Source organism: Bubalus kerabau, chromosome 10, assembly GCF_029407905.1.
Source record: "Bubalus kerabau isolate K-KA32 ecotype Philippines breed swamp buffalo chromosome 10, PCC_UOA_SB_1v2, whole genome shotgun sequence".
Taxonomy (NCBI): domain Eukaryota; kingdom Metazoa; phylum Chordata; class Mammalia; order Artiodactyla; family Bovidae; genus Bubalus; species Bubalus kerabau.
In genome coordinates this window covers 95,902,785-95,930,716 of record NC_073633.1, presented here as the reverse complement: position 1 = coordinate 95,930,716, position 27,932 = coordinate 95,902,785, and the positions used below count along the sequence as shown (strand labels likewise).

The window sequence follows — 27,932 nt, the reverse complement described above, 5'->3', positions numbered from 1 at the left end:
GAGTGTAGAGGGGTTAGGTTTGCATGTGCATTTATTTGTTCTGCAGGTACAGTGTCTAGTAGAGAGGACAACTATACCTATAAAACAAAGTGTTTGGCATTTTAGACATAAAACCCCTTTTAATTTATTAACTTGACATGATTATCAATTTTAGAGTCCTTGTACCCCAGGTCTCTTGTAACAAAGCAAAGGTAATTTTTTATACAGACAAAAGCACCATATACTATACCATATCACATGCCAGCCCTGTTCACAAAAGGAGTAGCTGACCCAGGGATGCCACTCAACTTTCCTGCCAATGGCTTGAAAAGTGACTTGAATAAATGACTAGACTTCTCCAAGCTTCAAAGTTTTCATCCAGAGTGCGCTGCAGTATGCTAAAAGGATCTTGAAACTCTCTTCCAGCAACAACATGACGTTGTAAGAGCCTTAACAATTTCCTCAATAGAAGAGAGAAAAGCATGAGTCCCCAATCCCAGACTGTTATATTAGATGAAAACATGTATTCAAGGTAAGGAGGACACTTGCAAATTAAGTACATATATTAGATCTTAATTGCTACAAGTTGTTATCAATTACTATTAATTACTATGAAGCATTAAGCAAGCTGAGAATTTTTACTAGAGTTGTTTTCTCATTTCTGGCTAATTAGAACATTATCTACTCTTTGGCCACTTTTAATGTGCAGCCATTATCATTCATAGAATGGACACATTATTTAACTATCGGGAAGCATAATTATTATTGGTGCATCACAGATGATTGGGGTGGTAAGGAAGTTTGCAGGTTTTAAACCTTCCAAAGAGGACCAATATGCCAAATTTTGGGGGATAGAACACAAGACGTGTTGGGCGCATTTTTACCTTTTTTCCGATGACAAAACACTCCTATATGAATATGGAGTCACCCGTCACAGAGGTGGCGGCATAGTAGATTATCTGTTTTAGGGGACAGCAGCATAACTTTCACTGTCAAACAGGAGATCTGAGCTGAACTAAGGTCAACTCTTAAAACTCAAATCACACCCCTTCTAAACAATTGTTGATCGTCAGAGCTGTTTCCTTTTGAAGTGACTTTTGGCGCTAGGATAGAGGATGACAATTTACACCAAATGAAACAAAACTCTTAGGCTGGGAACTTCACCTTCAGCCTGTTGAGAGGAGATAGCACAGCATCATCTTTTAGAGCCTGGAATTGGACTTCTTGCTCTTAACGTGAGCTCTGACGCTTGCTAGGTAGTGCTATGCAATCATGAGCAAGATTCATAAGTTATCTGCTTCTCAGTTTTGTTTGTTTGTTTTAATCTGTAAAACAGGGATTGAAAACAATATTTAGCTCATTAGGGTTTCATGTTCTATGAGAAATAAGGAAACTAATATATGTAAAACATAAAGATTCAGGAATGACATAAACATTTGATAAATATGAGACTATTAAAATCTAGTTTCTTATGATAAACAAAGATTGATTTTGTGGTTCGGTCACCAAGTTGTGTCCATCTCTTCACAACTCCATGGACTGCAGCATGCCAGGCTTCACTGTCACTCACTGTCTCCCAGAGTTTGCCCGAGTTCATGTCCATCAAGTTGGTGATGCCATCCAACCATCTCATCCTCTGTCACCCCCTTCTCCTTCTGCCTTCAATCTTTCCCAACATCAGGATCTTTTCCAATGAGTCAGCTCTTCGCATCAGGTGGCCAAAGTATTGCAGCTTCAGCATCAGCCCTTCCAAAGAGCATTCAGGATTGAGTTGCTTTAAGACTGACTGGTTTGATCTCCTTGCTTTCCAAGGGAAAAAAAAAAGATTGGGTGAACCTAACAGAGACACCCCAGGCTTCAGTAGGCTTTAGTTTCAGGTTTTCTCTTTTCAAGACAAAAATTCAGGAACAGAATGGGATGTTCTTATTAGGAAGATTTTAATGTTTGCCAGGAAACTCTCTCCCCTATGTACAGATGAGAGACCTCAAAAGAGGGCCTCTGGAGGTATACAGGAGTGCCTGTAGGTTTACTTATTTTTTCAACTGATATTTATTGCCAATTGTTGCAATAATTACTTATTAATTTTTTTGAAAATAATATTCTTGGGAGAGGACTTAGGTGAGAATGGAGACTAAGAAAAGAAGACCTGGAGTACGGGAGTAATCATAGGGGTGTACCTGGATACCCAGACCCATGGTGCATCTCTACATTTTTCATGTCATGTTACACACAGAAATGATATTCACAGGGCATCCTGAAGTAACAGGCACGGCTGCTCATGGCTGGTGACGCTCTGTCTAGATGATCTGGCCTCCTAGCCCTGCAATCCACTGTAGGCTGAGGGGCCTGATGTCCCAGCAGCACACTGTGTCTCAAGCTGATGTGTACTGGCTGGGAAGCCTGGTTTCAGAGGTTTTCAAGAAGGGTCAGATCCCAAGAAAGAGAAGAACTTCAAGAATTTTCATTTTCCTCTCAGACTAGTGCAGCTGTTTTATAACTTGCGTGTGTGATCAGTCGCTCAGTCATGTCCGACTCTTTGTGACGCTATGGGCTGTAGCCTGCCAGGCTCCTCTGTCCACAGGATTTTCCAGGCAAGAATACTGGAGTAGTATTCCCTTCTTCAAGGGATCTTCCCAACCCACAGATTGAACCCCTGTCTCCTGTGACTCCTGTACCGGTAGGCGGATTCTTTACCACTGAGACACCTGGGAAGCCCTTTTTAACTTGCAGTTTCTAAATATTAAAATTAATGGTCTAGTTACATGATCAAATCTCAGGATCAATAAAAAAGAACCCTTCCTTGTAAGAGTCAGGATAGGCTATCTATGGTATATGAACAAATTAAATATTTGTAGCTTAACATGCATACACACACACACACACACACGCACACGTGCGTGCATATTGCATGTTTATTTCCTGCTCATGTAAGTGCTAATATGGGTTGGTGGCCTGACTTCATCTTCATGCAAGACTCTCTAGGATACTAGACCTCTAAAGTTCAACCAAGAGGAGGCAGCGAAAGACAGGAATGGAGGAAGGATGGATATGAGTCTAAATTGCCACCTAGAAGTGACACACTTTGCTCCTGATCCAACTCCATTTACCTCAAACCTTGCATCAGTGGAGGCCAGAGGATGCAGACCAACATGGGGATAACTGATGAGCACAATTTCTGCCCCCTTGATCAAAGTCCTGTTAAGTTGTAGATCATGTATTACTGCCTGATACCTTAGAAACTTCTGTTGCTTTTTACTCAGATCTATCTCAAGCCAACAGAGACCTGACAGGACCCACAATGTACAAAATGTTATATTAATAGGATGAATGTCTAGCTGTTGCTGCTGCTAAGTCGCTTCAGTCATGTCCGACTCTGTGCGACCACACAGACAGCAGCCCACCAGGCTCCCCCGTCCCTGAGATTCTCCAGGCAAGAACACTGGAGTGGGTTGCCATTTCCTTCTCCAATGCATGAAAGTGAAAAGTGAAAGTGAAGTCGCTCAGTCGTATCCGACTCTTCGTCACCCCATGGACTGCAGCCCACCAGGCTCCTCTGTTCATGGGATTTTCCAGGCAAGAGTACTAGAGTGGGGTGCCATTGCCTTCTCCGGAATGTATAGCTAGTATTCTCAAAAAAGGTATTAGACTGGATAGCATGGTCTGAACCCATTTCACAGCTAAAGTGAAACATCTTTGGGGGTTTTGAGAGGGTAACAGGCAGGAAGGCCAGGGGTCTCCAAATGGAGGAAATAGCCTGCAAGTGTCAGACATTTTTCTCTCTCTTAAGCGGCAGGAGGAAACAAACTAACAATATTTTTTTCCTTCTCTATACAAATTTAAAGAGAGGTTTCTCTTAAAATACTGTGTTGCCATAATGACACTAGAGATAACCAATGCCTTTTTCTTATGGAAATGTTTGTCTTAAGCTATGCTAATGTACTACGCCTTTACCCCAAACTCTGTCTCCAAGTCGGTTCCGCCTCTTGGCCCAAAACCTACTTGACAAACCAGTATGTTATACTCAGATATTGTTCCCCTAATCTATGTAAATGAAACTATTTGTATGGTGGTCTGTCCTTCTTTAAGATTCAAGTTAATTATTTTATGGCCCAAGATAAACCATTTGGTGCCATTCTAAATTTTAAGACATTCCTTTCTTTCATTAACAGACTGCTAGTGACTATATAACATCCAGCTGAAGACTAGCAAGGGGGTACTCTTTCTGCCCCCTTCTGATGCCTATGTCAGAAGCTTTCTCTGTCTCCTTTATACTTTAATAAAACTTTATTACACAAAAGCTCTGAGCTATCAAGCCTTGTCTCTGGCCCCGGATTGAATTCTTCTCCTCCGGGAGCCAAGAATCCTGGTGTATTCGCGTGATTCAACAACAACCTTTCATCTTGGGGGCTCGTCCGGGATCCTTCAGGACAAGGTAAGGATGCTTGGAGCTTTAGTTCTTTGTTCTCTTAGCGAACACGTTTTCTGCTGTGTTTTACTAACTCTTCCGTGTGCTTGTGTGAATGAATGGCAGGCTCTGCGTGAAGCAAGTAAGGGGCCCTGCTCTGCGGTTCCACAGTGATCTCATACGGCTTATGGGAAAAACCTGTTGGGGTGTTATACCGACCTGTCAATGCCAAGAGGCACCCAATGTCTCCTTCAGGAACCGACCAGAAATGGGCAAAGCGTGTGGACCGAACTCTCCTTTCTCGGTCAAACTTTTCGGTCTCTTTGACCATCTCATAACTCCTTGAGAATTAGAAGTACTAACCTAATATATCGGATCATAGACTTTCAAGAGACTTGTGATCTATATTGTTACTGTATACTGTGGCTTAGGTCCCAAACTTGGATTGGTATTCAAGAAAGCGCCTAGCCTCGCTAGGAATCGAAAGTTCGGAAGCTAGATGGAGCTCTAGCTCCCAGAACATCTCTGAGGTTAAAGGTTACTCAGATTGGGACTGCGATGGGTAACGCTGGCTCTTAGTGGATCAGAGGAGGCTGTTATACTGGTGTGGTGATGCTTGAAAAGAACATCTCAGTTTTATGTTCGCGTCGGTCTTATTGTAGTCAAAAAATGCTCAGGGTCGTGCACAGGCACTCAGGTGACAAATGTTTCCCACAGCGGTTTTAGCTTGGGAGGCATTCCGGAAGGTTACTCTGATTCACCCCAGGTGACATCAGAGGCAAACAAGGTTAAGGGTGAAGAGCTGGACGTCAAGTAGGGATGCTATCAAGTCTACCCCTGGTACATCCCCACCCCATCTCGGTGGTAGAACCGGGAGGGACGAGTACGGCGCCTGCGTCGGTAAGGGACAGACTAAGTCCGACCAGGAAGAAAAAGCTTTTGGTGTAACGTCTGTCTACACCCCCATCTAGAGCAGGGAGGGACGCCTCCGGTAGAAAAAATGGCGCTGGTCGCTTTTTTTCTCTCTTACAGATGGGAGCTAACAATTCCAGCCTCACTCCTTTGAACTGTATCCTGAAAAACTGGGATAGATTTGATCCCCAGGGCTTAAAGAAGACACACCTGGTCTTCCTATGTGATACTACATGGCCACGGTATCCATTGGAGGACGGCGAACGGTGGCCGGTTGGAGGGTCTCTTAAGTATAATACTGTTCTACAATTAGACCGGTTCTGTAAGGAACAAGAGAAATGGGTAGAAGTAGCATATGTGTTGCCCTTTTACTCTCTGCGAAATATGCCAGACTTATGTCCTAAGGGTATAGATTTGGGCGTGAAACCTTCAGCTCCCTCCTGTCCTCTTACTTTGCCCCCGTGCTGGGGACTCCAAACTGGGATTCAAACTGCCCACATGGAGGTCCAAACAACTCCTGTCTCAGTACGACCTCAGACTACTCTGGTTTCAGTAGAAACTCAGACCATCGAAGTAAGAGATGAGATGGAGGACAGGAAACAAAGAGAAGAGGAAAAACAGGTTTCTCCAATCTATCCCTGGGATCATATGCGCAGAGCAGCCAGACAGACTGAGGAACAGCCACAGAAGCTGTTGCCTCTTTATGAAACACCCACCGGGAGAAATAATCAGTCTGTGAGAGTTAATAAGCCTTTTTCTTATCAAGAAATACAAAGAATCAAGGAGGATCTGGGAGACTATTTAGATGACCCAGAAAAATATATTAGAGCTTTTAAAGGTGTTACTCTGCTTTATGACCTCACTTAGAAGGATGTGATGTATATCTTGGGACAAACGCTGACTCCCGAGTCAAAGACTCGAGTTTTGAGAAAAGCGGTTGCTTATGGACATGAATGGCTTGGTAATGAATCAGTAGGGAAGAGGGAGAACGAGATAGCGGCCCTCCCCACTGAGAATCAGGCGGTCCCAACTATAGAACCAGACTGGGACTACAACACAGCTAAAGAAAGATGAGATCAAAATCATTTTGTTAGATGTATTCTTGAAGGACTTAGACAGGCACGTTCTAAGCCTTTAAACTATGACAAATTGACAGACATAGAACAGGAGAAGAAAGCTCCTGGTAAATTCCTAGATAGACTGAGAGAAGGCCTTCGCAGATTCACTGAGATTGATCCCGAAAGTGAAGAGGGAAAAGTGATCTTAAAAGATAGATTTCTCACTCAGTCGGCTCCAGATATCCGCGGTAAGCTATTAAAACAGGCGTATGGACCAAATCAGTCTTTAGATACTCTGTTACAACTGGCTCAGACAGTCTATTATGGTAGGAAATATGAGGAAAAGAAAGAAAGGCAAAAAAAGACAAAGGAAAAGGCGGAAGCCTTCGCCATGGCTATGAAAAACGTTCTTAAACAGCCTGAGAAAAGTGCCCAGAGGGGCCCAGGTGAAAAGAGATGGGCTTGCTACTACTGTGGAAATGAGGGGCACCTCAAGCGGGATTGCCCTCAGACATCTAAGCCGCCCCCGGCTCCATGTCCGGTCTGCAAAGGACCACACTGGAAGAGAGACTGCCCCCAGAGGCGTAGGTCTCCCGGGTCGGACTCTCAAGACAATCAGGACTAAAGGTGCCCGGGGGTCCCCACACAAGCTCCCGTCCTAATTACACCTGAGGAACCCCGGGTATTAATAGTTGTGGGGGGCCAATCCGTCGATTTCCTTTTAGATACTGGGACAACTTATTCTTGCTCACTGAAGCCCCTGGCCCACTTTCTTCCCGATCCGCTTCCGTAATGAGACTGTCTGGACGAGCCAAAAGGTATTATTTCAGTTATTCTTTATCTTGCAACTGAGATTCTGTGCTGTTTTCACACGAGTTTCTGATTGTGCCAGAATCTCCCTCACCCCTCTTGAGAAGGGATATACTGAGCAAGGTCCATGCCTCTGTTTTCATGAATATGGAGCCCTCCCTTTCTCTCCCTTTAGTTGAACAAAATGTAAATCCTAGAGTATGGGCAGATGAAAAATCTGTGGGTCAAGCTCAAAATGCTATTCCTGTAGTTGTTAAGCTCAAAGACCCGCACGTATTTCCACATAAGAAGCAGTATCCACTAAAACCTGAAGTTAAAAAAGGGTTAAAACCCATCATTGAAAATTTAAAGAAACAGAGACTATTAATTTCCTGTAACAGTCCTTGCAACACTCCTATTTTGGGTATAAAAAAATCGAATGGTAAATAGAGACTAGTTCAAGATTTACAAATAATAAATGAGGCTGTAGTTCCTTTACACCCCGTAGTGCCTAATCCTTATACTCTATTGTCTGAAATTCCTGAACAGGCCAAATATTTCTCAGTAATTGATTTAAAAGATGCCTTCTATTCAGTGCCTTTGGCGAAAGAAAGTCAATTCCTATTTGCCTTTGAAGACCCTACGCAGCCAGCTTCTCAATTAACCTGGACAGTTTTGCCCCAGAGATTTCGTGACAGTCCTCACTTATTCGGACAAAGTTTGTCACGAGATCTCCAAAGTTTAATAGCTCTGAAACAGTGGTGTTACAATATGTAGATGATATTTTGCTCTGTGCTGAGACAGAAGAAGCTTGTTCGCGAGCCTCTGAAGATTTCTTAAACTTTCTGGCAGACTGTGGTTACAAGACATTAAGAGAAAAGGCTCAGCTTTGTCAACAATCGGTTAGATATCTGGGCTTAATCATATCAGAAGGGACTAGGGCCATAGGCCCTGAGAGAATTAAACCTATACTAAATCACCCCCTACCTATGACTTTAAGACAATTGAGAGGATTTTTGGGAATCACAGGTTACTGTCACATTTGGATTCCGGATTACGGGGAACTTGCCCGGCCTTTATATAAACTTATAGCTGAAACTCAGCAGGCCCAAACCGACAAACTGGTTTGGTCTCCAGAAACTCAAAAGGCTTTTAAGGTTCTTCAGACTGCTCTCCTGCAAGCTCCAGCTCTGAGCTTGCCCACAGGGTCAGAATTTAATTTGTTTGTCACTGAAAGAAAAGGTGTGGCATTGGGAGTTTTGACACAACCCCGAGGGCCTCACCAGCAACCTGTTGCTTATCTAAGCAGAGAATTAGATGTAGTTTCACGTGGGTGGCCCCACTGCCTAAGAGTAATTGGGGCAGCGGCTTTATTAGCACCTGAAGCTTTAAAAATAATTAATGGACGAAACCTTACTGTCCTGACTTCTCATGATGTGAGTGGAATCTTAAATTCTAAGGTTAATAGTTGGATGACAGACAGTAGGCTTCTTAAGTATCAGTCATTGTTGTTAGAAGGACCAGTAACTAAGCTTAAAGTTTGTGAAAATTTAAATCCTGCCACTTTCCTTCCTGAAAAAGAAAATGAAACACCTGATCACGATTGTTCTCAATTCCTAACTTTAAACTATGCAGCTCGAGAAGATCTAAAAGATAAACTGCTGGGTCTGTGGAGCGCTCCCCTCTTCGTCAGTAGAAGGCTTCCCGTGGTGGACATCCCCACTTCAAGGAAAAGACTTTCTCCAAGTCTGTAAATACCTTCGACAGCAATCACATGCGATGCTTCTTCATCTGATGACAACTACCAACCCTAAAATGGACTGGTGCAACACTTTGTACTCTAACTATGGGCATAATGTGACTTTTAACTTTGATTATACATTGTCTAGGTTCAATGACTATTTTTCTACATATAAGGTAAACCGGTCTAGATCTAATGGTTTTTTGCCTGACGTTTATCAAATATGGGACGAGGTTACATGGCTAACTCCTGAAAAAGGACGCTTGATATCTACTGCCTCTATATGCTGGGAACAAACAGAGCCGTCCCCAAAAGTTAGCCAACAACTTAATTACAATGATTGGAAACAATTGGGATATTTGTCTCAGGAAACATGCAATGTAATCATTCCCGTGTTTTCCAACCCCAGATCAGGTTCTCCCTTTGTTTGGCCAGGCACAAATTGGGACTGGATGTCTCAGTCACGCTGGCTTGCGCCAAATGGGACTTATTAGATATGTGGCTCTTACCTATGGGCGTGGCTTCCCCCTGGTTGGATAGGGAGATGCACCCTGGGTCTAGCCTTTACTCATGGCTTTATATTTTCAGAGCTTCCAGAAAAGCCTGCTAATTTACCCCACCTTAAAACTCGGTGGACAAGGTCTGTATTTTATTGGTATGATTATTTGGCTGCAGCGTTTGTTCCCTCTTTGGGGACTACAGATGTTATGTTACGAGTGGATGCTTTGACTAATTTTACTCAACAGGCATTACAAGATTCTCAGAAGGCTATTTCAGCTCTTAATGCTGAACAAGCACAAATTAGAAAGGTGGTTTTACAAAACAGATTGGCTCTAGATATTCTGACAGCTGCACAAGGAGGAACCTGTGCCATTATTCATACCCAATGCTGTACATACATACCTGATATGAACACGAATGTTACTCATTTTACTAACCACATGAACAAGATGATTAGGGCCATGGATACTCCTGAAGCCTCAATTGCCTCACTTTGGGAGACGTTAACTAGTTCCCCATGGTGGACGACTATCTTAATTACAATAATTCTGGTTGTTTTGTTCTTGCTGTTTGCTCCCTGCATCTGTAATTGTATAACTGGATTTGTTTCTAGCCGCATGAAAGCTTTTAAGTTACAAATGGTTGCTCAAACTCCTGCTACTGCTGTAGCTTCCTCCGACTACTATTTGGGGCCCCTGGATCAGATATCCTCAATATGAGGATTAGGAGAATATGTTGCCTCACCAATTTAGGGACAACGCCCCTTGTCAGCTCGGAAGCAGTTATGGAATGAGAACGACGCCCCTTTTCCCTAGACAACATAATTCTCCTAAAAGAAAAGGAGGGAATGAGAGGGTAACAGGCAGGAAGGCCAGGGGTCTCCAAATGGAGGAAATAGCCTGCAAGTGTCAGACATTTTTCTCTCTCTTAAGCGGCAGGAGGAAACAAACTAACAATATTTTTTTCCTTCTCTATACAAATTTAAAGAGAGGTTTCTCTTAAAATACTGTGTTGCCATAATGACACTAGAGATAACCAATGCCTTTTTCTTATGGAAATGTTTGTCTTAAGCTATGCTAATGTACTACGCCTTTACCCCAAACTCTGTCTCCAAGTCGGTTCCGCCTCTTGGCCCAAAACCTACTTGACAAACCAGTATGTTATACTCAGATATTGTTCCCCTAATCTATGTAAATGAAACTATTTGTATGGTGGTCTGTCCTTCTTTAAGATTCAAGTTAATTATTTTATGGCCCAAGATAAACCATTTGGTGCCATTCTAAATTTTAAGACATTCCTTTCTTTCATTAACAGACTGCTAGTGACTATATAACATCCAGCTGAAGACTAGCAAGGGGGTACTCTTTCTGCCCCCTTCTGATGCCTATGTCAGAAGCTTTCTCTGTCTCCTTTATACTTTAATAAAACTTTATTACACAAAAGCTCTGAGCTATCAAGCCTTGTCTCTGGCCCCGGATTGAATTCTTCTCCTCCGGGAGCCAAGAATCCTGGTGTATTCGCGTGATTCAACAACAACCTTTCAGTTTCACTGATCATATTAAAGATCACACCTTAGGTATACACAGCCCTATCATTTTCTTCATCTTTTATTCATACCACCTTTTCTCTGACTTTATTGTGTTTGTTAAACCTCAGTGTAGCATTTCTTGCACAATCTCATCAGTATTTGTTTTTTCCCATAAGCAGCTTTATAAAATTAGCATTACTCTTAAAATATCTCACAACCCCTTCTCACCCTTTCCCTAGCTAGGTGTTAAGATGTGTAATGTTTTGTTATTAACATGTCTATATCTCAATGGCTTTTCCGTCCTTCCTTATGCTGACAAATTAATTTTGCAAGGTGAATTTGGTGAAAGATGACCGAATGCTTTAACTGAAGCTCAAGTCCAAGACAACTAGCTCCATGTTCTCCATTGACTTTTGTGAATCAAGAATCTGGATTTAGAGATCACACAGGGCACTCATAGCCTTGGTTTCTACAAAACTCAAAAATCAGGCTGACAGCATAAAATTAGCTGAACAGATGCAATGGGACTTTTACCACTTCAAAGGAGATGGAGGAGGCTGAGCACAGCTAATTAAGCCATGTATCGAAACACAATTGCAATAAATGGGACTAGAGGGTTGAATTCTTATCTATCTTTGCTTTCAATTACAAATGTTAGGACAGTACAGCATTTCTACTGGGAGATAAGAGGAAATGAGACCCAGAAATAGAAACTTTAATGACAATACTTCATGTTTCTGTGTGATAAACCAACCAAATGTATGGGCCACTCATTTCAGAGGGCCAGTTTTGGTGTATGTTGTTTGTATATTTCCCATCAATTCCAAGAAAACAGGAGCACAACAGATGGTTTGATAATAGTGCTACATCTCAAAGTCCCATTTTCTCTTCTTTAGAACAAAAGTATTTTGTTCAAGGTAGAAAACTGCTGACACTGTACAAGAAGATGTGGCAATCTTAGTTTCCCTTCTTGGCTACATATTAGTTTGCTTGCTTTATTTCTTTTCTTTGAACACAGCCAAAATTCTGATAGTCTATTCAAAAAAAATAAAGAAAGAAAGAAGGAAGGATGGAAGGGAGGGAGAAATGCACTTCTTTTTCTTCAAGTCTAAATATGGAGAAGACAGAAGACAAGCGGAGAGCAGAAGCTGCATTTCCACGCGGAAAAGGTTTATAGAAAGAACCTTTCACTCCTGGTCTTTGTGCAGCAGTCATTTGGAGAGAATGATGGTACATCCTTTCCCGGGTTCCTGTGTGTTTATTCCTGAACATGCACTTACCCCGGAGTACACACATGTATGGACAGGGCTTCCCCAGGTGGTGCAGCAGTAAAGAATCTACCCCCCAATGCAAGATATGGAAGAGACCAAGGTTGATCCCTGGGTCAGGAAGATCCCCTGGTGTAGGTAATAGCAGCCCACTCTGGTACCCTTCAGAGAAGGCAGTGGCACCCCACTCCAGTACTCTTGCCTGGAAACTCCCATGGGCAGAGAAGCCTGGTAGGCTGCAGTCCATGGGGTCTTCACTTCCACTTTTCACTTTCATGCATTGGAGAAGGAAATGGCAACCCACTCCAGTGTTCTTGCCTGGAGAATCCCAGGGACAGAGGAGCCTGGTGGGCTGCCGTCTATGGGGTCGCACAGAGTCGGACACGACTGAAGCGACTTAGCAGTAGCAGCCCTAGCTGGTACCCTTGCCTGGAAAATCCCAAGGACAGAGGAGCCTGGCAGACTACAGTCCAATGGTAACAAAGAGCAAAAACAATGAGCACATGACTGAACGCATGCATATGTGCGTGCGCGCATGCACACACACACACACACACACACACACAACTATACATCCAAGTCATTGTTGTTGTTTAGTCGCGAAGTCCTGTCTGACTCTTTTGCAACCCCATGGATGATAGCCCACCAGGTTCCTCTGTCCATAGAATTTCCCAAGTAAGAATACTAGACTGGGTTGCCATTTCCTTCTCCAGGGGATCTTCTCCACCCAGGGATCAAACCCATGTCTCCTTCATTGCAGGGGAATTCTTTATCACTGAGCCACCAGGGAAGCTCATATATCCTAGAATATATAATTAATTTTAATTGCAATATAAACAAAATAATCTCATCTAATTTTTCATTCAAAATTGTTTCCTTTTATTTTTTGTTGTTTGTTTTGATCTAAACCCTCATTTTCAATTTGACTATGTGAATGATGCTGTTTCTCCTATGCCAGCCTCCTACTAACTGGACTAAAGTTCTCTGAGCAAAAAGATTATAGGGGGGGACCCTGAGCAAATACTTGTGGGCTTTGGAATGTGAAACTATTTCTGCTTACAGTTAGAGATGCTAATGAAATTAACTGAAGGACCTTCTAAACAAGCTACATTTTAAGATACAGTCAAGGTATTTTAAGGTATTTCCTCACCCTGCCACCATCCTGAACACAATGAAACAAACTATGAAACTACAATTTCAAAGCAGATTGAAACACTCTGAATTGAATATAGGTAATTTGAAACCAAACAAATAATTACTTGAAGTTCTGTTTGTTCAAACCACGATAATCAGCAAAGGTTGGCAGTTTTCAACTTTGCTTAGTGTGATTCTGGAAAATAGCAAATTAGCTTCATTTTTATTTGATTTGACTGAAGAATCAGAGGGATGAACTTTTTCTTTCTCACACACACGCGCGCGCACGCGCACGCGCGCACACACACACACACACACACACACACTCTTCTTGTCAAAATTCCCTCTTTAGGCCCCAATTCTGCTTTATGTAATTTCCTATAAATATTTAGTGATTAACATTTCAGAGGGAGAACCTCATTTTTCTAGTGAAGATTAATCAAATTTATATTTTTAGAGGGCTTTTTTCTTTTTTTGAGCTTTCACATTTAATTTTGCTTGAGAAACTGGAAAATTTAAAACAGGTGTTTTAATAGTCCATCAACCTGATAACTACTCAGTCAGCCATATTTTATTCTTTTTCACTTATGGGGGATAATCCTTTGATACAGGAGCTGTTCTAGCCACTAAACATATATCCCCCCATTCCCAACTTGCTGAAGAAAAAACTGAGGCTCATATACATTAAACAACATGTTCAGGATGTGGTCATTAATGAGAGGTAAAGCTGGCATTTAAACCAAGGTCCAGTAACACCAAATCACACTTTTTTCCCCCACTATACCACACTCACTTATTAATGAAAGAGCTTATCATATGCAAATGTGAAGCTGAAGAAGGCAAAATTCTGCCACCTTTTCCACCACACAAAGGCACATCATGTTTAAGAAAATGTATCTATAATATATATTGGTTTTCTTGTTTGCTACAACATTTTTCTAGACTTATTAAAAGTTTTAAGCACTATATATTCATTGCACAGATGTTACAAAATAATATGGAATCAAAATCACCTGTAATCCTGCCACTGACTGTTCATATTTGAAGATATAAATCCTTCCAATATTTTTTCAGTGCAGATATACTCATATAGAGGTGTTACCAAATAGGATTTTTCATATATTAGTTTACTTTTTGCTCCATATTTTTATGAATAAGTGTCAATGTAATTAAATGTTAGCCTACAATATTATGAAATATTTTCTAAATTATTATATTGAAGTTCAGTTCAGTTCAGTCACTCAGTCGTGTCTCACTCTTTGCGACCCCATGAACCCCAGCACTCCAGGCCTCCCTGTCCATCACCAACTCCCGGAGTTCACCTAAACCCATGTCCATTGTGTTGGTGATACCATCAAACCATCTCATCCTCTGTTGTCCCCTTCTCTCCTGCCCTCAATCTTTTCCAGGATCAGGGTCTTTTCAAATGAGTCAGCTCTTCGCATCAGGTGGCCAAAGTATTGGAGTTTCAGCTTCAGCATCAGTCCCTCCAATGAAAACCCAGGACTGATCTCCTTTAGGATAGACTGGCTGGATCTCCTTGCAGTCCAAGGGACTCTCAAGAGTCTTCTCCAACACCACAGTTCAAAAGCATCAATTCTTCGGCGCTCAGCTTTCCTCACAGTCCGACTCTCACATCCATACATGACTACTGGAAAAACCATAGCCTTGACTAGACAGATCTTTGTTGGCAAAGTAATGTCTCTGCTTTTTAATATGCTATCTAGGCTGGTCATAACTTTCCTTCCAAGGAGTAAGCGTCTTTTAATTTCATGGCTGCAATCACCATCTGCAGTGATTTTGGAGCCCAGAGAAATAAAGTCTGCCACTGTTTCCACTGTTTCCCCATCTATTTGCCATGAAGTGATGGGACCAGATGCCATGCTCTTAGTTTTCTGAATGTTGAGCTTTAAGCCAACTTTTTCACTGTCCTCTTTCACTTTCATCAAGAAGCTCTTTAGTTCTTCTTCACTTTCTGCCATAAAGTAGTACATGATGTATATTTATCATATTACAGAGTTCAGTTCACTACTCTATACCTCTAATACAAGGAGATGACGAGAATAACAGCCATTATCAAGTCAACATGAAAGAGATCTATGCTGATCAATTCTTTTTTTTTTTTAATATTTATTTATTTGGCTGCATTGGGTCTTAGTCGCCTATGCGGAATCTTTAGTCGCAGCATGCCCACTCTTAGTTGGGCATGTGGGATCTAGTTTCCTGACTAGGGATGGAACCCAGGCCCCGTGCATTGGGAGCATGGAGTCTTAGACACTGGAGCACCATGGAAATCCCCATCAAATTTCAAATAAGAATGTTAAAGAGAAACTATAATAAGCACCCCTGTGACTAAATTTTTGTCTGCTTTCAGAATAATTTCTTTCATATAAACATTCCAAAGTGGAATTGTTTGGTTAAATCTACAAATAGTTTAAAAACTTGTGATATGTTTTTCCAAATTGCCTATCAAAGAAACTGCAACAGAACTCCAGCAGAAGCACATGGTGGAGAAGGCGATGGCACCCCACTCCAGTACTCTTGCCTGGAAAATCCCATGGACGGAGGAGCCTGAAAGGCTGCAGTCCATGGGGTCACTAGAAGCCAGACACGACTGAGCGACTTCACTTTCACTTTTCACTTTCATGCATTGGAGAAGGAAATGGCAACCCACTCCAGTATTCTTGCCTGGAGAATCCCAGGGACGAGGGAGCCTGGTGGGCTGCCATCTATGGGGTTGCACAGAGTCGGACACGACTGAAGTGACTTAGCAGCAGCAGCAGAAGCACTTGGAAGTAAGTCTTTCCCAAGATCAGTGTCAATGAATTTTATCTTTTCCTGTTACTACTACTACTGCTACTACCATCATTTTTGGCTATTTTTAATATGATAGGCTACAGAAGCACTGAAATCCTCTATAACTTACCTTTATAATTGTATCATTTGCTTTTCCTACATACTAGTTCATAACAGCTTAATATCTTTGAGCCTTCTTGCCCTTGATGTTTTTCCCATGCTGTTCCTTCTACTTGAAAGACTACACTCTGGTCACAATCTCTTCATCTTTTTGAGACTCTGAAAGCCTTCTCTAACCATCATTCTTAATCAGAAAAGCACTTTATTTCCTCAAATCCTGAAGTCGTTATTCTTACTACTACTTGTTAAATAATAAACTGTGCACTTCTTTGTGGTACTTCTAGTTTTCATTTTGCTGTTTGAAACTGTTGCTTAATTTTGAATTAAACTTTCCTCATGTAGGATTTTCTTTTGTATCTTGTGCTTCGCATAGCTAGCAGATAGAGTGCTTTCATTTAGAATTCAAGTATCTACCACGTGTGTCTCTTTCCCAGCATTCTATGTTATACACTATTACATACATTTCATTATTTATTATCTCTTTTGTTCATTAGATTCTAAACCCTAGGACAGCTGGATCTATGTCCGTGCACATTAAGTGTGCAGTGTTAGTTAATTTGGAGGAATAAGTAAATTCACCTTTAAAATGCTATTCCCTTCCATATTTCTAATGAATATATGATCAGGAGCAAACTTCTGAGGACTAGCTGAGGTCAGTTACAATAGAACAAAAATGTACAGTTTGATGAATCCATTTTTTTTTTCATCATGAACTGAATTAATGGACCTTATGGACCAATAGGACTAATAATGTTTTTTGCTTTTCTGTTTGTTTCAGGAAAGCCTTTTTTGCTATGGAGCAAAAGTATTAATAAATTCAACTTCAGAGGTGTGACTCAAGCTTAGGCAAAAGAAGCTTCTGCAAACTATTGGGCTGGCCAATAAATTCATTTGGGTTTTTACATAAGACACAGTGAAAACACTCGAATGAAACTTTTTGGCCAACCCAATATTTCCTTTGTTATCATTTCCTTGCTCACAGCAACCAGACCTTCTGCCCCTTTCTGATCCATTCAGAGTATGTTTAATTTAATTCCTTTTCTAATTTTGCATCATCTAGAACTTCCTTTTGAGCAACCTGCTCAGTAGACACATAGAAATCTCCTAGTAAGCCTGCCAAAGATGATAATAATACACCATGTTCAGTCCGTTAACCCAGTACCTTTTTCCAGCATTGTGTTGACTCAAAACATTTATAATGTGCATAAGAGAGTGATTTAAGGCAACAAAATTTTGTGTTGATGACGGGAATCTAGCAGCCCACACTACTCTTCCCCCCACCCCCACTTCACAAATCAAGCACAATGCCAAAAGGAAAAGCAGCATCACACACCACAATCAGAACACATAAAGGCTGACCTGGAAGAGCCCTGTAGTGATATGGAATGCGTATATTTCACTCTGAGTTGACTCTGGTTGCATTTATTTTATGGCCACCCACATTAAGAGGTTTGCAGCTATGAGGCGGGGGTGGGGGAGACGGCAGGGGAATGTTTCCGTTTCAGGGAGACTGAAGTGAGGCTCATTTAATAACATGCTCATCTTACAAGTCTCTAATCATGGGTTGCAGATTTGGATGCCCTCCAGGTGGGTAGGGAATAAGAAGTGGTACTTTTTGAGTGCTAAGCTAGAACTGGTACCAACAATTTCATTCAAATATAAAGAAAGGAAACAAACATCTGTTAGATGGCCTTTTAAAAAATCTCTTGAAAAAAAAAAATCTCTTGGAAACCCCAAGGTGATATCCAGAAGGCTTGTTTACAGTAGAACCTATCTTGACAATATTCTCATCAGAATTATTTTTTGTTGGTTATAATTATAAATGTGATCTGATTCCTATGCTATTAACTAACATATTCATTGACCAGACTGTTTTAGGTACTGGGGAAATGTATGATGAAAGTGTAAAATGGAGCTTGTATGCCTCAAGGTATTTGCCTCCTAGGTCGAGGGGCAAACTCATAAAGTTTTCTGCTCTGTCCTCTGGTTATTAGTTTAAGAGGCGTTTGCAGGAGACCGAGGCTGCATGGTGCTAGAGGAAAGGACTTAACGCTTTGCTGGTTCGCTTAGAAATTTAGAGGAAAAGACAACTGAGAGGAGGTTGACCTCCTGCCCTTCAGTTACTTCTTCCATTGCAAACACAAAATGTGTCTGTTGCCAAATTCCACTGGAAATATCCTGCTCTTTAATCCTTCTTAGATCTTGGCCTTTGTTTGCTGAGGGCCTTAGGCAACACAGGCGAGATCGGAACTCTCATCTGCAAGACAGTTTTGTCAAGCACTTTCTTATTACCAATTACTTAGCTATGTAGTTAAGTGGTGCCAGTTTTTATCCAGTCCCAGTATCAGCAATGCCAGAGAAAAAGAGAAGCTCCCAAAGCAACCAGCCCCCTTGAAACTTGACGGAACACAGATGGGACTGCAGCACTTGAGTTCAAAGAAAAAAACTATGTGGTGGAAGAGTCCTCCACGTCACAAAAAGAAGAAAGAACAGAATACTGAGATTCCAGAGCCTGGGAAATGACAGAGTAATCCAGCTATTAACCTGGTTTGGGTCTACAATAGATTCTTGTGATTTGCAAACTTGCCCAAAAGCCTCTATTTAGCTCCTAAATCCCAACTCTGCCTTTCCACTTCATTACCTAAGTCAGGTTAAAGTATTTACCAAATCCTAGGGTGCTGAATTCCATTGATCACGTAATCTCTCTCTATGTGTCCATCTTTAAATTTTGGCAACAATAAGGAAATTCCCAAAATGCCAGCTGATAGTAGGGCTGTGCATGTGTAGCATCAGTTGTTAATTTCCAAAAGTTTTAAGAACTGAGAGCCATTTTTCCTTTAAAAGAAGTGGAAGGGAGAGATTGTGCTTATACAGCAATTAGAACAGATTTTTTTTTTCTTCCATCACCATATTTTCAGGGAATTTGCTTGTTAGACAGCATGGTGGACAAAATCAATTAACATCTTCCAAACAAAGTGAGCCTTATCTATTTTGTGTGCAAACATGGCAAGAGTCAAGCTGAGACCCTATTAAAGCCTTGCTCCTTTAGGTAAGAGCTCTCAACACAAGAATGAAGAAATTACTGACTATTAGTCTGCAATATATTTTGTACTCACTGAGAATAGCTATATTGAGAGGATTAAGACCCGTGGCTACCTGAAAACAGCATTAAGAAAATGGAAGCAATCAGCAAAACACATCGCTTCACTGCAGAGTTTAACAAATGTGAATCCAGCAAGTCCTCACAGTGAACATGGTTTTGTGTCCAATCTCCAGCCTCCAGTGGAAATCCCACAATCCAGTTTCCTTTGTGCTCAGTCACTTCAGTTGTGTCCGACTCTCTGTGACCCCATGGACCATGGCCCGCCAGGCTCCTCTGTCCATGGGATTCTCCAGGCAAGAACACTGGAGTGGGTTGCCATTTCCTTCTCCAGCAATAAAGTATGAAGTGAGTGAAGGGAGTGAAGTGAAGTCGCTCAGTCAGGTCCTACTCTTTACGACCCCATCGACTGTAGCCTACCAGGCTCCTCTGTCCATGGGATTTCCTTCAGAAGTAGCCAATAATGCTATTCAGATAGAAAAGAAAGAAAGCAACCAGGCAAGGAAGCAAGCAAGCACCGAAAATAGACTTGGTTGTCTGATAGGCACTGTTTCTATGATACAGTATAAATTTGCCTATAAAGACAATATATTTAGCGTATAGTTGACTGAAGACAGAATAGCAACAAGTGTACTTGAGATGGTAATTTAAAAATAACATTTGATTAAAAAAAAATTGTGCTCTAGCTGAAACCAGCAAATGCTGGCAGCTATAGCATGAGTGAAGTATTGCAGGTTTCCAAGAAGTAATCTAGAAACTAGTGAGAGAGCAGAAAGTCCCATGGAGCACCAGAAGAAGAAAATGTTTTAGGACTATAGTGAATATTGGTTGGATTCTTGACATTTTTGGAGGAAAGAGAGTTTACAGATTACAGAGGTACAGGAATATATAGCTAAGGACTATAATGCATTTTTTCTTCTTTAGAAGAGCCACTATCCTTTTATGTTTAAAAAGGATGACTAAGATGTCCTTAATTCTTGCTAGTTACTGCTCTAGGAAGATAGTTGGAATCACAGGCCTAGCATGAGAGAAATTCCATCATCGTCACATAGACTGTTTACTTTCATATGTAAAGTTACCAGGCTGCTAGTGAGGCTGGCAGGAGTCAGGAGTGGGGCCATCAATATGACTTACCCGCATTTGTGAAAGATGGAATTTCTGGGTCTGCACTATAAGAACACAGGGTAGGACTCACACGCTGCCTGGAAGGGAAAGTTCATGGACTCCTCTTCATCCCTCCCTTAAAATGAACAGTTTTAGCCATGTTTCTCTCCTAATTCACTGCATTCAATGGCTTTATTCTATACCCCTGGAAGAAATCCTGATGCCCCTGGCATGCCAAGTCCTTGATGGTCTATCTCCTTCTAACTCTCTCTTGTCAACTTACATCTTCCTTTCCCTCTGCGTTATAGTTATGCTGAGCAACTGCCAATTCCATAGAAGCTCTATACTCTTTTACACCTGCAATGCTTCTGCCTAGAACCATTTCCTCTATCTATATTTCCCCAATAACCATTTATAAAAGGTTGAACATAAACAATGCCTCCTCAAGGTAAGCTACTTGGACTCACCAGCACTTTACTAGTCAATCTTCATAAAGGTCTTCACAATAAAAACAAAGTGTAAGACAACATTTTATACCCAACCAAATTATACCCCAGTATAAAGTCAATGGGCAAACACTATTTAGCAGCAAAAACAGTGGAAAGCTTGAGGAAACCACTAGGAATAACTTGAGTTAACCAAGACATACATGATTGAAAAATTGACAGAGACTGAAGGTGAGAACAGACTTCTGTCCCTAAATAAGAACTATATCTAATCTAATGGAGATATGTGATGAATCAGAATGAAAGCAAGATATGTCCTGACAATGCAGAAACAATATAACTAAAATAGTTAGGTGGGGGGAAAAAGATGGGAAGTAGAAAAAATTCTCTGATTTGTTGTTCAGTCACTAAGTCATGTCTGACTCTTTGCGACCCCATGGACTGCGGCATGCCAGGCTTCCCTATCCTTCATTATCTCCTGGAGTTTGCTCAAACTCATGTCCATTGAGTCTGTGATGCCATCATCCTCTGTCACCCCCTTCTGCTCCTGCCTTCAGTCTTTCCCAGGATCAGGGCCAGGAGGCAAAGCATAACATATAAAGGTATGTGCTCAGTTAATGGAAATATATGCACATTTCTTTCCATAATAAACACTAAGAAGGATTATGATCCACTGCTCATAGTAAGGACCTAATACATATTCATTAAAGTGCTATTTCCCAATATTAAAAAAAAAAAAATCCAAGAGAAGATTATATATTTGCAGGAACTAAGGTAAGCAGATAAGACTACTCATGGCCAGAGGCTTTCCAACTGCCTTGAGCTATATGGTACACGGATGAGAAGTTCTAGTTTAAAAATGTAGAGCACTAAACATTTTATATAATTCTATAGTGGTAAACATGACCACCAGGGAGAAAATATAAACACCTTTAAGTAGCACACAGACACACAAGTCAGACCACATTTAAAACAAGTAAACAAACAAATCTATAAGAAAAAGAGAAATAGTATGAGATAAGGACCAAATATACCTGTCACATTATTAGACGTAGTCAACTTCCTTAATTTATCTATTAGAAGATAAAAAGACTTTCACATTAAAAAACAAAGCAGAATCAACTCTATACTGTGAACAAGTGAGTTGCTTTAAAAAGTAACCAATTTTAAAAGATTAAAGATAAAAAGGATAGATCAAGGGATTCCAGGAGAATGCAAACCAAAAGAAATCAGTGATAGAAATCTGAAAATCAGAGAAAGTGGTATTCAGGTTAAAGAAAAAAAATTAATCGTGTTAAGCATTTTATTTTTTATTTTTTTATTTTATTTTATTTTTAAACTTTATATAACAGTATTAGTTTTGCCAAATATCAAAATGAATCCGCCACAGGTATACATGTGTTCCCCATCCTGAACCCTCCTCCCTCCTCCCTCCCCATTCCATCCCTCTGGGTCGTCCCAGTGCACCAGCCCCAAGCATCCAGTATCGTGCATCGAACCTGGACTGGCAACTCGTTTCATACATGATATTTTACATGTTTCAATGCCATTCTCCCAAATCTTCCCACCCTCTCCCTCTCCCACAGAGTCCATAAGACTGTTCTATACATCAGTGTCTCTTTTGCTGTCTCGTACACAGGGTTATTGTTACCATCTTTCTAAATTCCATACATATGCGTTAGTATACTGTATTGGTGTTTTTCTTTCTGGCTTACTTCACTCTGTATAATAGGCTCCAGTTTCATCCACCTCATTAGAACTGATTCAAATGTATTCTTTTTAATGGCTGAGTAATACTCCATTGTGTATATGTACCACAGCTTTCTTATCTATTCATCTGCTGATGGACATCTAGGTTGCTTCCATGTCCTGGCTATTATAAACAGTGCTGCGATGAACACTGGGGTACATGTGTCTCTTTCCCTTCTGGTTTCCTCAGTGTGTATGCCCAGCAGTGGGATTGCTGGATCATTTTAAAACACTAAAAATGCAATTCACAAAGAGGACATCAGAATCACAACCATTTGTCAATCAAATGACATAATCATAACATTCAGTAAACAAAAAAGTCAAGATTCACCAGGAGAAATGTTAAGCAATGGATCTGCAATAGATCTGCCACCCCACTTATTCAATGACAAAGTAGTAAAAAATGTAACTGATACAAGTAACTTAATTAAGAGGCATATTAAGTAATCAATTTCAAGCTTTATGCTTTTAAAATAAATAGTATACTTTTTTTTTCAAGAATCCATGTGACAATCACAAATGTGATGACGTATGATCAAAAAAGAAAAATTCAATTTCTACTTTCCAAAAAAGAAAAAATAGCATAGTCCACATGTTCTGATCATAGTATAGTAACTAAATATTAGCAACAAGATCAAGAAAATAAGTGAATTCCTTTTAAAATTTGAAACTCTTAACTCTTGGGACAAATGAAATACAAACCAAACTTACAGGTTGCCTAGAAAAACAATATAAAAGCACCACATATCATACTCAGTTCACTTCAGTCGCTCAGTCGTGTCCAACTCTTTGCGACCCCATGGACTGAAGCACGCCAGGCTTCCCTGTCTATCACCAATACATACCAGTAGAAGGTACCAGTAAAAGCAGTGCTCAGAAGAATATATATGGCCTTAAACATTTTTACTAATAAGAGGAAAGAATAAAATTAAACCAATTCAAAATTTGACAGTAAACTTACCAAAAGCCCACAGAATATATTTAAGAAAACTATAAAGGATCAATTTACAAAGATAAAAAAAAAATTTTAACTTAAAAAATACAAAAGTGATATTCTGTTGACCAAAAAGCTTGTTCGGGTATTTCTGTAACACCCAAACTTTTTTTATCAACCCAATAAAATCACAATATCTAAAATCTATGTTCTGAAAAAAAAAAAAAAAGTAAAACTTTAGGTCCTCACATCATGAAAAAGAGGAAGAAAACTGCAGATACATAAAAGTTTAAAAATGATTAGTAGGAAATAATTCCAGAGTGAGAAAAAATACTTGTGGTTAACTCTGCAAATTCATTTGAAAACATGGGAAGAAAGAGACTATCTTTTTTTTAATGTAATTGCCTAAAAATAATTCTAAAAAGCTACAAAATCAAAACACATCCATATCCATAGATGATATAGAGGAGTGCCACTTGCTCCCCTTTCAGAAAAAGAAAGTAGAACGCCCAAAAATTTCGTAAAGAAAGCGTTCCATCCTTTTAAAGAACAGAGAATTCCAATACTAAATAATTACTCAAGGGCAGAGGAAAAGACAAAAAAAAAAAAAGTATTAGCAAGAAAAATCCAGTCCCATGTTTTAGAAAATACTCACAACTAATGGGACTTAATTTGAGAAATCAAAAACTGGATGGCTCAATGTTAGGTAACTATAAGGATGTGTATATTTCCAAAAGTCAGCCTCATGATTATTAAGGAAACACCAGAATCACTCCTACTAAGGTCAGGAACAAAGCTAAGGAACCCTCACTATCATTATGATGTTGTTGTACTGGGCTATTTGCCAAAGATATTAGAAACAGTAGAAACACAAAAACTAAAATGAGAACAATAAAATTATTTATAGATGATATAACCAAATACAGGGAGTTCTCAGAAGACATGACGAAAACAATGACTATTCTCAATAAGATTCCATAAGGTGGAAGAGTATAAAATTAGTACACCTTAGTTTCATATATACAAACAGCTTATTCATTGGTAGATGCACATTTATAAATAGTTATGAAGACAAAAAGTTTTGGAGAAATAACCAAAGAACAAAATGTGGCATTTATATAAAGAGCATAAAATAAAATTTAAACTAAATACATATATCATGTCTTGAAAAGAAAGACTCATAAAGGCCATAAAGGTAACTGGCCTCTTTAATTTATAAATTAATATCATCTTCTCAATAAAAACATACATTTTTATTTATGATATATGCACATATTTTAGCTAGAGAAGCTGATTCTAAAAGCTATAAAAAGTAAAAAAACAAAAACAAATGAGAAAAGTTCTGAAAGGAACAGCCATGAGGGAGAACAGGCTCTCTTACGTTTTGAAATCAATTATTCAGGCTCAACAATTCTAAAATGTACATATATAGACCAATCAATGCAGCAGGAAAAACGTCTAAAAATAGACTCTCAAACATCTGGGAACTCAGAGCACCATAAAAATGGCTTATATGGGAAAGCATGGCTTATACAAATAATGTTATTGGGATAACTGGGTAACCATCCAGAAAAATATATACATTTGGATTAACACTTCACACTTCATAAAGGGATAAATTCCACATATTGTAATTTTTTTTCTTTTGGTTGTACCACACAGCTTGTGGGATCTTAGCTCCCCCACCAGGGACTGAACCACAGCCCTTGGCAGTAAGAGTGTGGAGTCCTAACCACTGGACCATCAGGGAATTTCCTAAAATTTTAATATAAAGAAATAAAAATATACTAGTTGCCAAAACAAAATATGGGTGAATTACTTTAAAACCCCAGAATGTGAAAAGCCTCTTTTCTAAGATCTCAACTTACAGATTCCATAAATGGAAAGTTTGATAATTTCACCTTATGAAAATTGAAAGCTCAGGAACAAAACTACAAGTAAAAGCAAAAAGCAAATAAAAAATTGTATGAGGAAGAGACTGGCAACCCATATCACACAGAAAGTTTGTCTTTTTAGCAGAAATTAATTAGAAAAGAAAACCAGGAAACCAGTAACAAAAGTTGGCAAAACACATCAATAGACAAGTCACAGAAAAAAATTTTACAAATAGCTCTTAAACATGTAAAAAGATGTACAACCTCATTATAGGAAAAAGAAAATCAAAAGTGTACTGCACACCAGACTGGCAAATTTCCAAGCTTGACAAGCTGTTGGTAAGATGTGGGGAAATACTTATTCCATTTCGAGTGGGCTGTGAATTTATATAATGCTTGTCAAGGGCATTGTGGCAGTAGCTACTGAAGTTACAAAATGCATATTCCCCCTAACCTAGTAATTTTATTTTTGAGAATGTATCCTACAGATATACTCAAACACACATGCAAATGAGGCTCATATAAGGTTAATTACAATATTGTTTGTAATAGCAAACAGCAGAGTGATGGTTAAAAACATATGAGGGGGTTGCCATGCCCTCCTCCAGGAGAGCTTCCCAATCCAGGGATGGAACCTGCATCTCTTAAGTCTCCTGCATTGGCAGGAGGGTTCTTTACCGCAAGCACCATCTGGGAAACCCCCGAAAACGTATAATATGTTTATGCAATGAAATGGGATGTAGCTGTTTATAAAAGGGATGAGAAAGCTCTCAATGTACTAATATGAAAAGACAGCTGAGATACATTAAATGAGAAAAGCAAGATGCAGAATGATATATATAGTATGTGACTATTGGTTTAACAGGAGGCTCAACAAGAATAAATTCTTGCTTGTATATGTATGAGAAACCTCTGGAAGCACACAAAACCAGTAACTGGTTGGTTTCCTGAGCAGACGAGGGACAAAAATAGAAGGGAGCGTTTCTTTTTTCTTCCTTTGCTTTTTTGCTTTTCCAACTGTGCTATCATCTATTGCAAAGTTTAAGGAACAAATTGAATTAAAAACTAGAACTCTTCCATTATGATACCTAAGGGAGCGGTTTGTAAGAATGCAACATTCCCCAAGATGGAAACACACCTGCTCATACAGTCCCTCACACCTTGCAGCTCTCTAACCCCGCCTGTTAGTGGGGCAGGTGGGGGCAATTGGATTTTTAAATCATATTTACAAACTCTCATGTGACTAGGGAGCACTTGAGTCTAGTATCGGCTTTCAATCTGCCCAGGGCAGTGATTGAGGTCGCCTGGAAAACAGGCAGCATTAACTCAGCTACAAGCTGGAGGCCCTCTGACCCCAGCGGCTTAGAGCCATTGGCTCTGACTCTGGTACCCCCATGGCCTTTGTGCTGCTTGGGGCAGGCCAGCTGGCTCAGCCTCCTCAAGGAAATCCACCTTCATTTAGATGGAGTGCTAATGACTTAATTGATCTACAAAGACCTAAGCTTTGTAGTGCCCCAGAGGAAAAGCGCCAATGCCTGGCTCACTGGAGTTCTGAGATGTCTGCAAATTCAAATAAGTCTCTCTTTCTCTCAGGGCAGGAGTTTAGCTTGAAAGGTCACAGTCTACAAGGCTCTTTCCTTGTTGGTCTTCCCTTTCTCTCAGCCAAGCTTTCCTTTGCCCAAAAGTGTGTTTTGAGTGTGTCACCCTTGATTTAAACACACAAATCCCCCAGAAGGGAAAGCAGCAGCCTCTCTAGACAGCAGCGAGGCTAACTCAACAAGGCTAGCCACATCCTGCCATAATCTCCCCCTCTCCCCACTGTGAGTCAATGCAGAATTGCTCACTTATCTGCCAAAGTGTCATTATCCATTAATGGAAAAAGATCTTTTTTTTTTTTTTTTCCCATATTTGGAACACTTCAAGGTATTCTGTCAGGGAAGCAGTTAGATTCTCATTAGAGATTTAATCCTGTAAAATAGGACAAACAAGTCCAAAAGAAGAAGGAGAAGGCCCGTGGAGGCCTCTGATATACTATCTTCCTTCAGTGAAAGCCTTGTTGCCCCACCTCCTGGGAATGTTGTCAGCAAGGGGTCTGTAGCCAAAGTTCAATCCTTCTGAACTTTCTGAGGAGAAACAATCGTTTGATTTCTACCTACCTTGTCAGCCACTTCAAGGTTAGCCTCAGTTGCAGTGACCCTTCTTGCCCAAGGTCTCCCCCCGGCACAGCCCACAAACCAGGTAACTAATTATTGGAGATGGACGAAGGTCCAGCCTTCTCAGCCCAACTTGGGACAATGCCAAAGGGCTCCTGTGGCTCCAGACTTTCACGTGAAGTCAGCGGAGGCTGCCGTTGTGCCCCAGGCAGTTCCCCTCCCTTTGCCCCATCCAGCTTCTGTCCTCTCCCTCCCACAGGTGTTCATCCCAAGGACACTCCTTAATAAACATGCTGCATGCGAAACTCAGCCTGGAAGTCTGGTTCCCAGGGAGCCCTCCC

The 27,932-nt window shown here is 40.4% G+C and overlaps 1 protein-coding gene and 2 long non-coding RNA genes across 4 annotated transcripts in view; 1 reads left to right on the top strand and 2 right to left on the bottom strand.

Annotated features, from left to right (window-relative positions):
* LOC129622140 (neurexin-3-beta) overlaps nt 1–27,932 on the bottom strand; it is a 612,931-nt gene that overhangs the window by 338,421 nt on the left and 246,578 nt on the right. The gene's annotated exons all lie outside the window — the stretch shown is intronic.
* Nucleotides 19–27,835, bottom strand: LOC129621867 (uncharacterized). Its single transcript, XR_008699770.1, has 3 exons — nt 27,595–27,835; nt 864–1,304; nt 19–440 (listed from the first exon to the last, which is right to left on the bottom strand). It is a non-coding gene; the product is annotated as an uncharacterized LOC129621867 (long non-coding RNA).
* Nucleotides 4,277–10,599, top strand: LOC129621865 (uncharacterized). 2 transcript variants are annotated; one of them, XR_008699768.1, is made up of 4 exons: nt 4,277–4,411; nt 5,417–6,981; nt 7,080–7,172; nt 8,779–10,599. It is a non-coding gene; the product is annotated as an uncharacterized LOC129621865 (long non-coding RNA). The 2 variants fall into 2 exon arrangements; XR_008699767.1 differs by having other exon boundaries at nt 5,417–7,172.